Source organism: Hemiscyllium ocellatum, chromosome 23, assembly GCF_020745735.1.
Source record: "Hemiscyllium ocellatum isolate sHemOce1 chromosome 23, sHemOce1.pat.X.cur, whole genome shotgun sequence".
NCBI classification, from domain to species: Eukaryota; Metazoa; Chordata; class Chondrichthyes; order Orectolobiformes; family Hemiscylliidae; genus Hemiscyllium; species Hemiscyllium ocellatum.
The window spans coordinates 25183398-25195493 of record NC_083423.1 but is presented as its reverse complement, the minus strand read 5'-3'; the positions used below and the strand labels follow the sequence as shown (position 1 = coordinate 25195493).

At 40.3% G+C, this 12096-nt stretch overlaps 1 protein-coding gene and 1 long non-coding RNA gene across 7 annotated transcripts in view; one reads left to right on the top strand and one right to left on the bottom strand.

Moving 5' to 3' along the window:
* Nucleotides 1-11558, bottom strand: part of LOC132826881 (uncharacterized) — a 30470-nt gene extending 18912 nt beyond the window's left edge. For both annotated transcript variants that reach the window (XR_009645930.1, XR_009645931.1), the window contains exon 1: nt 11448-11558. This is a non-coding gene — a long non-coding RNA (uncharacterized LOC132826881). The remainder of the gene's footprint in view (nt 1-11447) is intronic.
* Nucleotides 11559-11653: 95 nt separating this feature from the next.
* kmt2e (lysine (K)-specific methyltransferase 2E) overlaps nt 11654-12096 on the top strand; it is a 124982-nt gene continuing 124539 nt past the window's right edge. For all 5 annotated transcript variants that reach the window (XM_060842798.1, XM_060842799.1, XM_060842800.1 and 2 more), the window contains exon 1: nt 11654-11927. The gene's annotated coding sequence lies outside the window, so the exon portion shown is untranslated. The remainder of the gene's footprint in view (nt 11928-12096) is intronic.

The window sequence follows — 12096 nt, the reverse complement described above, 5'->3', positions numbered from 1 at the left end:
AGGTAAGGCTGATTAACTCAAAGCATATTTGTGAACATAGGATTAGGACATCATTGCTCGTACAGAAAATTGGCTGAAGGATGGACAGGACAGGCAGCTCCATGTTCTGGGTTTCAGTTGCTATAGAAAGGATAGAAAAAAAAGGCAGAAGAGGGGTGTGGGGCTTTTGATCAAGGAAAACATTACTGCTGTAACTAGAGAAGATATTTCTGAAAAATTCTACAGTAAAAATATATTGGTTGAAATTAAAATAAAAATATGATCATCTTGATGGGATTGTACTCCAGACCACCCACAATTGTCAGACAAGTGAAGAACAAATATGTAGAGAAATCTCAGATGTACGCAAGAAAAATAAGGCTGTAATAAGGTGAGTTTAATTGTCCAAACTAAAACCACCATAATTTTAAAGGTTTGGATGGTGAATAGTGTTAAATGCTCAGTGATTAGCACTGCTGTCTCTCAGTGCCAGGGACCACAGTTCGATTCCAGCCTCAGGCAACTGTGTGGAGTTTACACATTCTCCCTGTGTCTGCGTGGGTTTCCTCTGGATGCTTCAGTTTCTTCCCACAGTCCAAAGATGCACAGTTTACGTGAACTGGCTATGCTAAATTGCCTCGTGTTCAGGGATGTGCAGGTTAGGTGCATCAAACGGGGGAAATGGACAGTAACAGAATGAGGAATTGGTCTGGGTGGGATACTTTTCAGAGGATCAGTGTAGACTTGTTGGGCTAAATGGCCTACTGTAGGGATTCTATGAATAAATGTTTTCAAAGAATTTTCAATATGCAAATGTTCCTACCAGAGAAGGAGCCAAACTTGACTCTCTCTTGGGTAACAGGATGGGTCAAGTGACTGACATGATAGTAGGGCAACACTGTCTAGTGATGATAATTCTACTATATTAAAATATTTATAGTTATGGAAAAGATTAAGCCTTACATAAAAGTTAAAGCTCTAAATTGGAATAAGACAAATTTTAATGGTATGAGACAAGAACGTTCAAAAACTGGCAAGTAGACAGTTTGCAGACAAAGGGATATCTGATAAGTGGTAGGCTTTCAAAAATGGGATAAGAAGAGTTCAGAGTCTCACTATTGGAGTGAAAGGTAAGGCTGGAAGGATTAGAGAACAATGGATGAATAAAGATACTGACATTCTAGTCAAAAATGAAAAAGAATCTTATATTAGATATAGACAACTAGGCTCAAACAAATCCCGAAAAGTATAGAGAGTGGAGGGACATTCTTAAGAGGGAGATCAGGAAGGCAAACGGAAGATATGAGATAGTCAAAATGAAGGATAACCCAAAGGGATTCTACTTGTACATTAAGAGCAAGAGAACAAATGCAAAGAGTAGGGCATCAAAGAGGTCATCTTTATGTTGAACATCTGGACACGAGAGAGATATTAAATTAATATTTTGTTCCAGTTTTCACTGTGGAGAAGGAAATGGAGGCTAGAGAACTTGGAAATAAATACTCACGTTTTGAAAACAGTTCACGTTACAAAAGAGGAAGTGCTGGACATCTTAGAAAACAAAGGCAGAATAAATCTTCGGTACCTGATCCAGTGTATCCCAGGGTGTTGCGAAAAGTTAGGGAGGAAATTGCAGGGCCTCTTGTAGAAATATTTGTATCATCTATAACCATAGGCGATAACAGGAGGGTGGCTAACATTGTGTCTTTGTAAGGAGAAGCCTGGGACCTGTAGAACTGTGAGCCAGACTTCAGTGGTGGGTAAGTCAGAGTCATACAGATGTACAGCACAGACACAGATTCTTCAGCCCAACTCATCCATGCAGACTAGATACCAAATTAATCTAGTCCCATTTGCCAGCATTTGGCCCACATCCTTTCCTATTCATTTATTCATCCAGACGCCTTTTAAATGTTGCAATTGTATCACCACTCGTAAATCCACCACTTCCTCTGGCAGTTCATTCCATACAAGTACAACGCTCTGCATGAAAAAGTTGCCCCTTAGGTCCCTTTTAAATCTTTTTCCTCTCATCTGAAACTTATACCCCCAAGTTTTAGACTCCCCCCACCAATTTTGGTATCATCAGCAGACTTACAAACCATGCCTCCTATGTTCAAATCCAAGTCAGTTACATAAATGACAAAAAGCAGTGGACCCAGCACCTAACCTTGCAGCACACCACTGGTCACAGGCCTCCAGTCTGAAAAGCAACCCTCCACCACTACCTTCTGTTGCCTACCTTCAAGCCAATTTTACAGCCAAACAGCTAGTTCTTTCTGTATTCCACGTGATCCAATCTCGTTAACCAGTCTACTATGCAGAACTCTGTCTATATGGACTTCATCAATGTGTTTGACAATGTCCACTACTCTGCCTTCATCAATCCTCTTCACTTATTTAAAAAGCTCAAGTCAGTGAGACATGATTTCCTACGCACAAAGTCATGTTGCCAATCCCCAATCAGTCCTTGCCATTTCAAATACACAAAAGTCCAATCCCTCGCAATCCCTTCCAACAACTTGCCTACTACTGATATCAGAATTAGAGTGGTGCTGGAAAAGCGCAGGTCAGGTATCATTCGAGGAGCTGGAAAATCGACGTTTCGGGCAGCATAGAAAATAAAGGACAAGAAAGTATGGGAAGGGTTAAAGCAAGAAGACCCCTGACAATCTGTGGTCTGTGGAAGGCAAGATGGGATAACCATAGTGGAATGTTCTTACACCAATTAGCAGAGCAAGGTTAAGGCTGAAAGGTCACTATGGTGAGACGAGGTAACATAAGTAATAAAGCAAGTTTCTCTGTTAAGTGTTATTATGACAGGGCTGAGACAAATATTTGGGACATGACATTAAAATATCTAATCAACAGTTAGTGGAATCAGCTTGAGACAGGAGATTACTGTAATAGATCGAATAGCTAAATATCTATCATGACAGGTTAGAGTGGAATGAGAAGACCACTGTAGCAGAGTTAGCAATACATATCTAACCATAACATTAGAATAACATGAAGTAAAATGTACAATTTAAGGGATAATGGGAACTAACATCACTGGTTTATTATGTAGCTAGAGTGAGGAACTTTGATTAATATAGTTGGACATGCTGATAAGCTAACATGATTGAAAAAAATAAAAATCCACAGACCCCAAGGTTCATGGGTATTTGAGAATCTGCTTTCTCAGTGTCACGGTCTTTTGTTTGCAAATGAAAGACCTACTTCTTGAAGAACTCTCTGCATGATTCTCTATATTCTCTATGATGCCTTCTTGACTCTATAATCTCCAGCATCTGCAGTCCTCACTTTCACCTACTACTGATATCAGGCTCACTAGTCTGTAGTTTCCTGGCTTTTCCTTACCACTTTAGCCAATCTCCTGGCATCTCATCCATTGCTATCAATGATACAAGTATCTCAGCAAAGGGCCCTGCAATTACTTCCCTAGCTTCCCACAAAGTTCTAGGTTACACCTGGTATCGGCCCAGGGATTTACCCATCTTTAGGCACCGTAAGATAACCGGCACCTCATCTGTAATATGGACTTTTTTTTAAGCTATCGTTATTTATTCCCTAAGTTCTCTATCTTTCATATCCTTCCTCACAGTAAACATTTGTTTAGTATCTCTCCCATCTCCTGCGGTTCCACACATTGATAGGCTTACTGATCTTTATGGGCCCTATTCTTGCCCTAGTTACTTTTTTGTCCTTAACATATTTGTAGAATCTCTTTGGCCAAAGCTATCTCGTCCCCTTTTTGCCATCCTGATTTCCATCTTGAGTATTTGTCTACTGCCTTTATACTTGGGATTCACTCAATCCTAGCTGTCTTTCCAGATACATGCTGCTTGTTTGAAGTGATTCTGAAAGATAGGACTTATATGCATTTGGAGAGGCAAGGAATGATTCGGGATAGTCAACATGGTTTCGTGTGAGGGAAATCATGTCTCACAAACTTGATTGAGTTTTTTGACAAAAGTAACCAAGAAGATTGATGAGGATAGAGTGATAGACATTGCTTACTTGGACTTGAGTAAAGCCTTTGAAAGGTTCCAGATGGCAGACTAATGAATAAAATTAGTTCACATGAAGTTCAGCTCAACCCTGCCAAATGCTTATAAAATTGACTTAAAAAGGTAGGAGACAGAGGGTTGTCTTTTGGAATAGACACCTCTGAGCAGTAGTGCTTTATAGGGATTGGTACTGGATCCACTTTTGTTTATCATTTTAAGTGATTTAGAAAATAATATGGATGACACAAAAATCACTTATAATGGACAGTGAAGTTGGTTATCTAAGAGAACAAAGATCTTGACCAATGGGTCAACGGACTGAACAGTGGCAGACGGAGCTTAATTTAGATAAATGCAAGGTATTGCATTTTGGTAAAACAAACAAGGGCAGGGCTTATATAATTAGAAGTAGGGCCCTGGGGGTGGTGTTGTATACCGGGTTCAGGTACATAATTTTTTGCGTCACATGTAGACAGGGTATTTAAGACGGCATTTAGCACTCTTGCCTTCATTGCTCAGACCATTGCGTACGAGTTACGACGTTATGCTGAGGCTGCGCAAGATGTTGGCGAAGCTTCTTCTGGTATAGTGTTCAGTTCTGGTTGCCTTTATAGGAAGGATATCATTAATCTGGAGAGGGTTCAAATGAGATTATCAGGTCGCCAGGAATGGAGAGTTTGAATTGTAAGGAGAGGCTGGATAGGCTCTGACTTTTTTTTTAATTGGATCATAGGAGATTGAGTGGTGACATTATAGAGGGTTATAAAACCATGAGGGGTATAGATAAAATGTCTTTCCCCTAAAGTGCAGGGATTTCAGGACTAAGAGGGTTTATTTTTAAAAGGTGAGACACATGAGGGCAATTTTTTTTAAAACAGTGATTCATGTATGGAATGAACTTCAAAGGAAGTGGAAACAGTTACAACATTTAAAAGACATTTAGCTCAATACATGAATAAGAAATGTTTGGAGAGATATGGGCCAAGTGCAGGCAGGTGGGACTAGGTTAGTTTGGATGATGAATCTGCATGGACGGAAGGGAATGTTTCCATGCTGTATCACTGACTAAGTCTCTGGCCTAATGGTATGAAACAGTATCAAAAACAACAATGACCTCAGAATTGCGACAATACAATAAGTCATTTAGTTCAATGTCTACAATGGCTCTCCATAGGAACAATTTACTAAATGAACTCCATTTCCTCTAAGCCCTGCACATAGACTTTCCAGATTACAGAGTTCATTCAAATGAATTTTTCAACATCACACTCAAACAGTGCATTCCGTACCTTGAACACTCCTGTGAAAAAGGTTTATCCTTTACTTTTCCAATTATCTTAAATCTGTCTTCCTGTTCTTAATCTTTTGACCAATTAAAGTTTTCCCTAGCCACCAATGTTCCGAATTACTTTCAAATCTGCTTTCAAGTGATTTTGGAGATCCCAGCTTCTTTAAACTATCTACCCAACTTAAGGTGACTATTCCCAGAATCATTCTTGTGAATCGTTTCTGCATTCTCAAGTATCTTTTAGATGTTTCCAAAATGTGCAGCACTGAGAATTGGACTCAATATGCCAGTTGAGATCTAACTATTGTTCTTCCTACAGTTTGACAGAACTTCCTTGTTATTATATTCAATACTATTAATAAAAGTTAAGGACACCGAAGGGTCACAAAGACTAAAAAGCAAAAATCAGAACTGATTATGGTGTATGACTTCACCACATGAATTTTTTTAGTGACAAAAGACTATGTAGGCTATGGACCAAGTCTGATAAAAAGACTAAAACTATAAAAGTTTTTAAATGCTCTGCCTCATGTAATTGATCTCATACTTCACTGTAATGCAGCAACCTGGATTTTCCCCAAATATAAAGCGACTGCAGGCAGCCAGCATAAAATCTAACAAGTGTTACTAAATCTAGTGACTTTTAAAACAAAATCACCCATAGGATATGGGCATCACGTGTTAGGCAAGTATTTATTATCCATCCCAAATTTGTATGATGGCAATAGTGAGCTGTTTTCTTGAATAACTGCGATCATTGGTGTAGAGACACCACCAATGCTGCTGGGGGTTCCATAACTGTCTTGTGATCCAGTGACAGTGAAGGAACAATTACATCATTTCAACTCAGGATTGCATGTGGTTTGGAGGGGAATTTGTAGGTGAGGTTGTTGCCATGAAAATACTGGCTTCACCTTCGAGGTGGTAGAGGTTGCTGGTTTGGAAGCTGCTGTCGAAGGGGATATGTTGAGTTACTGCACGAGGAATAACATGCCTTCAAGCATTACGTACAATGAGAAAACTGTAGTTAACATAATCTGTACTTCATTGCTTTTGAACAAAACCTAATTTTATACTTCTGATATTAAATATGCATGGAATAACCCCAAAAGGATGGGTTTTTACACTTGAACTATAGTTATAAGAAACTTGTAATCTTGATGAGCACCAACTTCATGAATAAACACTGTACTAGAGTGAATGCTTCAAGGCTAGACTATAGTTTAAAAAGCAACACAGTTGCAATATTTGTACAAACAGAGCTTGTGTTCAAATATCCTATTTCCAAAATACAAAGCAGACATACCCTGCAGAGACATGATAATGATCAAAAGCTTAATCATGAAGGTGGTCATTCAACTTATTTGATTGGTCTTGATGACACACCCTCCCTACCAATTTCCTAACTGAATTGAAGGCTTGGTCTTCATGATGCTATTGCGAAGAACTTCCTATATCTGTTCCAAAGATATCTATCTCAAACATGAGCTTGTGATCTAACTCAAGTATTATTACAGATGTATTTTGCATGGCTTTCAAGTCTTGAACTATTCTATACAAGTCACCGCAAAACATTCTTTCTAGGCCAATATTCAATTAATCAGTGACCTCTCTGGGAATAGAATTCCAGAAACCTTCAAAAAAGTTTTAGTCTCTTAAAGGGAGATACCTTGTTTTCAACATTTTGTTAAAGATATAGGCTGGGAATAGGGAACACAAAAACTCAATATCCATCCTGACAAATACCCTCAGCATTTTATATGTTTCAATAAAATTTACATCTCGTTCTTGTAAACTGTAATAGATACAGGCTTGAACTTTCCTCAAAATCCCAGGTTATGATTGTGCGCTTGTGCACCCACTGTGCAATCAACATTAGATTTGAAATTTGAGAGGTCCATTCAGTGGCCTAATAACAGCATTGAAGAACCTGTTCTTTAACGCATTGATGTGTGTTTAAGATTTGCACCTTCTGCCTGATTGTAACTGGAGTGTGAATAGTCTTCGATGTAATAGCCTGCCTTTCCACTGCAACAAATAGCGCAGATGGACTTAACAGATGGGAGGTTGACTTGTCAGATATACAGCACGGAAACAGACCTTTCGGTCCAACTCGCCCATGCCAACCAGATATCCCAACCTAATCTAGTCCCACTTGCCAGCATCCGGCCCACATCCTTCTAAACCCTTCCTATTCATATACCCATCCTGGTGACTGTTAAATGTTGCAACTGTACTAGCCTCCACCACTTCCTCTGGCAGCTCATTCCATACACGTACCACCCTTTGCATGAAAAAGTTGCCCCCATGTTCTGGACTTCCCCCAGCCCAGGGAAAAGACTGTCTATTTATCCTGGATCAGTGGTGCTGGAAGAGCACAGCAGTTCAGGCAGCATCCAACGAGCAGTGAAATCGACGTTTCGGGCAAAAGCCCTTCATCAGGAATAAAGGCAGTTAGTCTGAAGCGTGGAGAGATCAGCTAAGGGAGGGTGGGGAGAGAGTAGCATAAAGTGCAATGGGTGAGTGGGAGAGGGGATGAAGGTGATAGGTCAGGGAGCAGTGGGTGGAGTGGATAGGTGGAAAAGGAACTAGGCAGGTCGGACAAATCATGGGGACAATGCTGAGCTGGAAGTTTGGAACTTGGGTGAGGTGGGGGGGGTGGGGAAATGAGGAAGCTGTTGAAGTCCACATTGATGCCCTGGGGTTGAAGGGTATCCTACCCACGCCCCTCATGATTTTACAAACCTCTAAAGGTCACCCCTCAACCTCCAACACTCCAGGGAAAATAGCCCCATCCTATTCAGCCTCTCCCAATAGCTCACAACCTCCAACCCTGGCAACATCCTTGTAAATCTTTTCTGAACCCTTTCAAGTTTCACAACATCCTATCAATAGGAAGACCAGAATTGCATGCAGTATTCCAAAAGTGGACTTAAAGAAATTTTTCTTAATTAAACTGTAGCTCACGAGTCACTGAGCACAGAAACAGACCCCTAACTCGTCCATGCTGACCAGTTTGCCAAAAACCAGCCCACCATGCTTGCATTTGACACATATTCCTCTAAACAGTTCCTATTCATGTACCTTTCCAAATGCCTTTTAAAAGTTAAAACTGTACCTAGACCCACGACTTCTTCTGGCAGTTCAATTGACATACGAACCACCTTCTGTGTGAAAACATTGACTTGTGTGATCATATAGGTTTTTTAAAAATATAGTTTATGGTCTTGGGCAGAGCAGTTGATGTACCAAGCTGAGATGCATCTAGATAGAATGCTTTCTATGGTGCATCTGTTTGTATGCTTTTTTCTGTTCTATCACCGTGATCTGTATTCCCTTGTACTTTCCAATCTACCTGAATTACAGGCAAAACAGAACTTTTCACTGTACTTGGGTACGTTTCACAACAGAGCTGAAAATGTGTTGCTGGAAAAGCGCAGCAGGTCAGGCAGCATCCAAGGAACAGGAAATTCAACGTTTCGGGCATAAGCCCTTCATCAGGAATGAGGAAAGTGTGTCCAGCAGGCTAAGATAAAAAGGTAGGGAGGAGGGGCAATGGAGATGTGACAGGTGGAAGGAGGTCAAGGTGAGGGTGATAGGCCAGAGTGGGTGGGGGTGGAGAGGTCAGGAAGAAGATTGCAGGTTAGGAAGGCGGTGCTGAGTTCGAGACCATAACAACATGACGGTTGGAGGAAGAGCGCCTCATTTTCCGAACTTGAACTCAGCACCATCTTCCTAACCTGCAATCTTCTTCCTGACCTCTCCACCCCCACCCGACTCCAGCCAATCACCCTCACCTTGATCTCCTTCCACCTATCACATCTCCATCGCCCCTCCCCCAAGTCCCTCCTCCCTACCTTTATCTTAGGCTGCTGGACACACTTTCCCCATTCGTGAAAAAGGGCTTATGTCCGAAACGTCGAATTTCCTGCTCCTTGGATGCTGCTTGACCTGCTGCACTTTTCCAGCAACACATTTTCAGCTCTGATCTCCAGCATCTGCAGACCTCACTTTCTCCTCGTACATTTCACAACAATAAATCAAACCATTCATCTCAGGAATCAGTCAAGTGAACTGTCTCTGAACTGGTTCTAACGCATTCATGTCCTTCCTCACAAATAGGTGATGAAAACTACAGTGTACTCTAGCTGTGGTCCCAGCAGTGCCCTCTACATCCTGAACAAAGTATTCCTACTCTTAAATTACTCTTGCAATAAACACAAACAAACCAATAAATTGCTTATTTACTGTATCTGCACACAGATTAAACTGAGACACCCAGATGTATTTTACATTATAGCAATTTTAAAATATACTTTTCTATTCTTCTTGCTAAAGCAACTAGGTCAGAATATCCCACATACTTCATGTACAACATTTTGCCCACTCAGTTAAACTAAATTCCTTATACATGTCATCCTATCATTTTTTTAGTTTGCCATCTATTCAGTCATGCAAATGATTGATGAATGTCAACACCTGCAGAAACACCATGTATTGCCTCTTGCACAGCACTTCATAGTTGCTAGCATTAAAATTTCTCTGCTATTGTTTGGCCAATTCATCTTATGGATATGGATATAAGGTTGCTCAAAACTTGCCACAATCTTGTGATTTAAGATTACCTTCATAGTTGTGGAAAAATTGGCAAACTTGACCAATCATTTCTGCTTCCACATGATATTTGCTAACTGGAAACAGTACGACCCCAAGCACAATCTTGAAGCAAGTAACTCTTTCCAGTGTGATTTAACTCTTCTGATAAAATAGTATTTTTGGCTCCAACTAACCATTCCTACAATGTTCCCTTAGAATCCTAAAGCTTTGATTTTAACACAAGCCTGTAACATGGAACATAAAGATCAATCTTTTCTGTTTAGTTTCTATTAATACATGCTGAACATATAAGAGAAAGGATAAATAAGTCAACAGTACAACACCAAAAACAAAATAAAATCAAATAAAAGTGACTTTTAGCTGACTAGATACATAATGACTTTCATAAAAGCTACCAAGTGGAAACACCCATTTAGTCCAACCATTCTCTGAAGTTTACCAATCAATACATGTAAAGTCTTTTTTTTTGGAAAGCTTACAGTTCTGAAAGCACAAAGATTGCACATTTATTAACAAGAGCATACATTGCAAGGAAATCCAATCCATCAAGTACCTGTTCAGCATGTCCCGTATTTTATGGTTTGGACTGAAAACACAAAAGTCAAAGCTAAAAGTTTATTGAAGTTTTAGGCGTTTAAAAATCAAAATTTTTTTACTATTTCCAAGAGACAAAGTTAGACTTGACCACACAGGCCCAATTTAGTACCGTGCAGTATTTTAAAACCATTTTCAGTGGAGGGAGTTGGGAGATGAAGAAGGGGCTCACTATTGGAGAAATAGGAAAACCACAGATAAGTTTCCTTACTCTACGATCAAAAATATTTTTTTTAAACCCAACATTTTGCAATAGCTTCCAGAAATACATCGAGCTCAAAACAAGTCTCTGAATAAACACCTCAGCTGTACAACTACTATTCAAATGCTGATGGGCTCTGAATTACTCTACACCTCCACAACTTTATGATGCAGAGGAATGTACCCTGACCACGTGACTTGTAATTCGAGAACGATCAACTTGCGACAAACAAGACAACCCAGCCTCTGCCGCCATCTTGTTTTGACGCATCTTTTAAAAAAAAGTGTTTCTAAAAAAAGTTCAATTCAATACTGCTCTCGACGCCGAGGGTAATTTGAAGATATAACAACGCTAAACATAATCTCTTTTCTACAAAGCCGCGAATTAAATTCACCATGCAGACGCTCCTTACAGAATGTAGTACAGCCCGCTCCCTATAATGGCGTCCAAATTAACAACTTCCTAAATCGAACTGATTTCGTACGCTAAGCTCCACCTGCCTGCAGCAAGATAGCGTCATTAATAACCAATCTGCGCGGGCAGGGAACCACTTCACGACCAATGGTTAGCCAAGAGGGACGTCACTCACAGAAACACCTCAAGCAGCGAAACAATGTCCGTCTTTTCGGGCTAAAACGTGCGCCATTTTATATAATCTTAGCTGCAAAATCACACTTCGTATTATCTGACTTTTTTACTTAAAAAACTTTGAAATATTCGCGATTTACGCTACAACTAACATGCTGATTTTCACCTTTAACCAAAAAGAAGCACCAGTTTACGTTAACCCTGGTTGACATTTTCTTCAACCCGCTCACACCACAGCCAAAAACGAACTGCCAAACCTAGTGAAGTCCTTCACGGGTTTCTCTGTACGCATGCGTCCTGAGCTCCCCGCCCTTGTCCACTGCCCCGTGAGCCCCGTAGGACGACGTTCCGTAGCCGCCATTTTCCAAAGAAGGGGAGTAAATGGTACACAGATAGCAACAGATCCCAGAGAGACTAACCAAAAAAAAATCTAACTGTGGATTAAATATTTTGTACGGGTTACTCCTCTGTTTTATGTTGCTGAAAGAAGACTATCGAGTTTAAATTACAGCGCCAGTGTTGTTGGGTGATCATAATATATAGGACTATTTGTGTATTTACGTTGTGTTGGAGATTATATTGCATTGTTTTGGTTTGGCAAAACGAGTTTAACGGAGTATTTCCGTCGGCTTGGTGGACTCTTCAGGTAAGATGATGTTACATGGCATCTGTCAAAAGTATTTTGTGAAGAAATGTATAATTGAAGGAAAATATGCGATGATTCCCTCCCCCTCTCCTCCCCTCTGTTGCGACTGAGGTGGTAGGTTTGGTTACAGACTGACAACGCGAAATATGGCGGGTTTAGTGAACCGTTT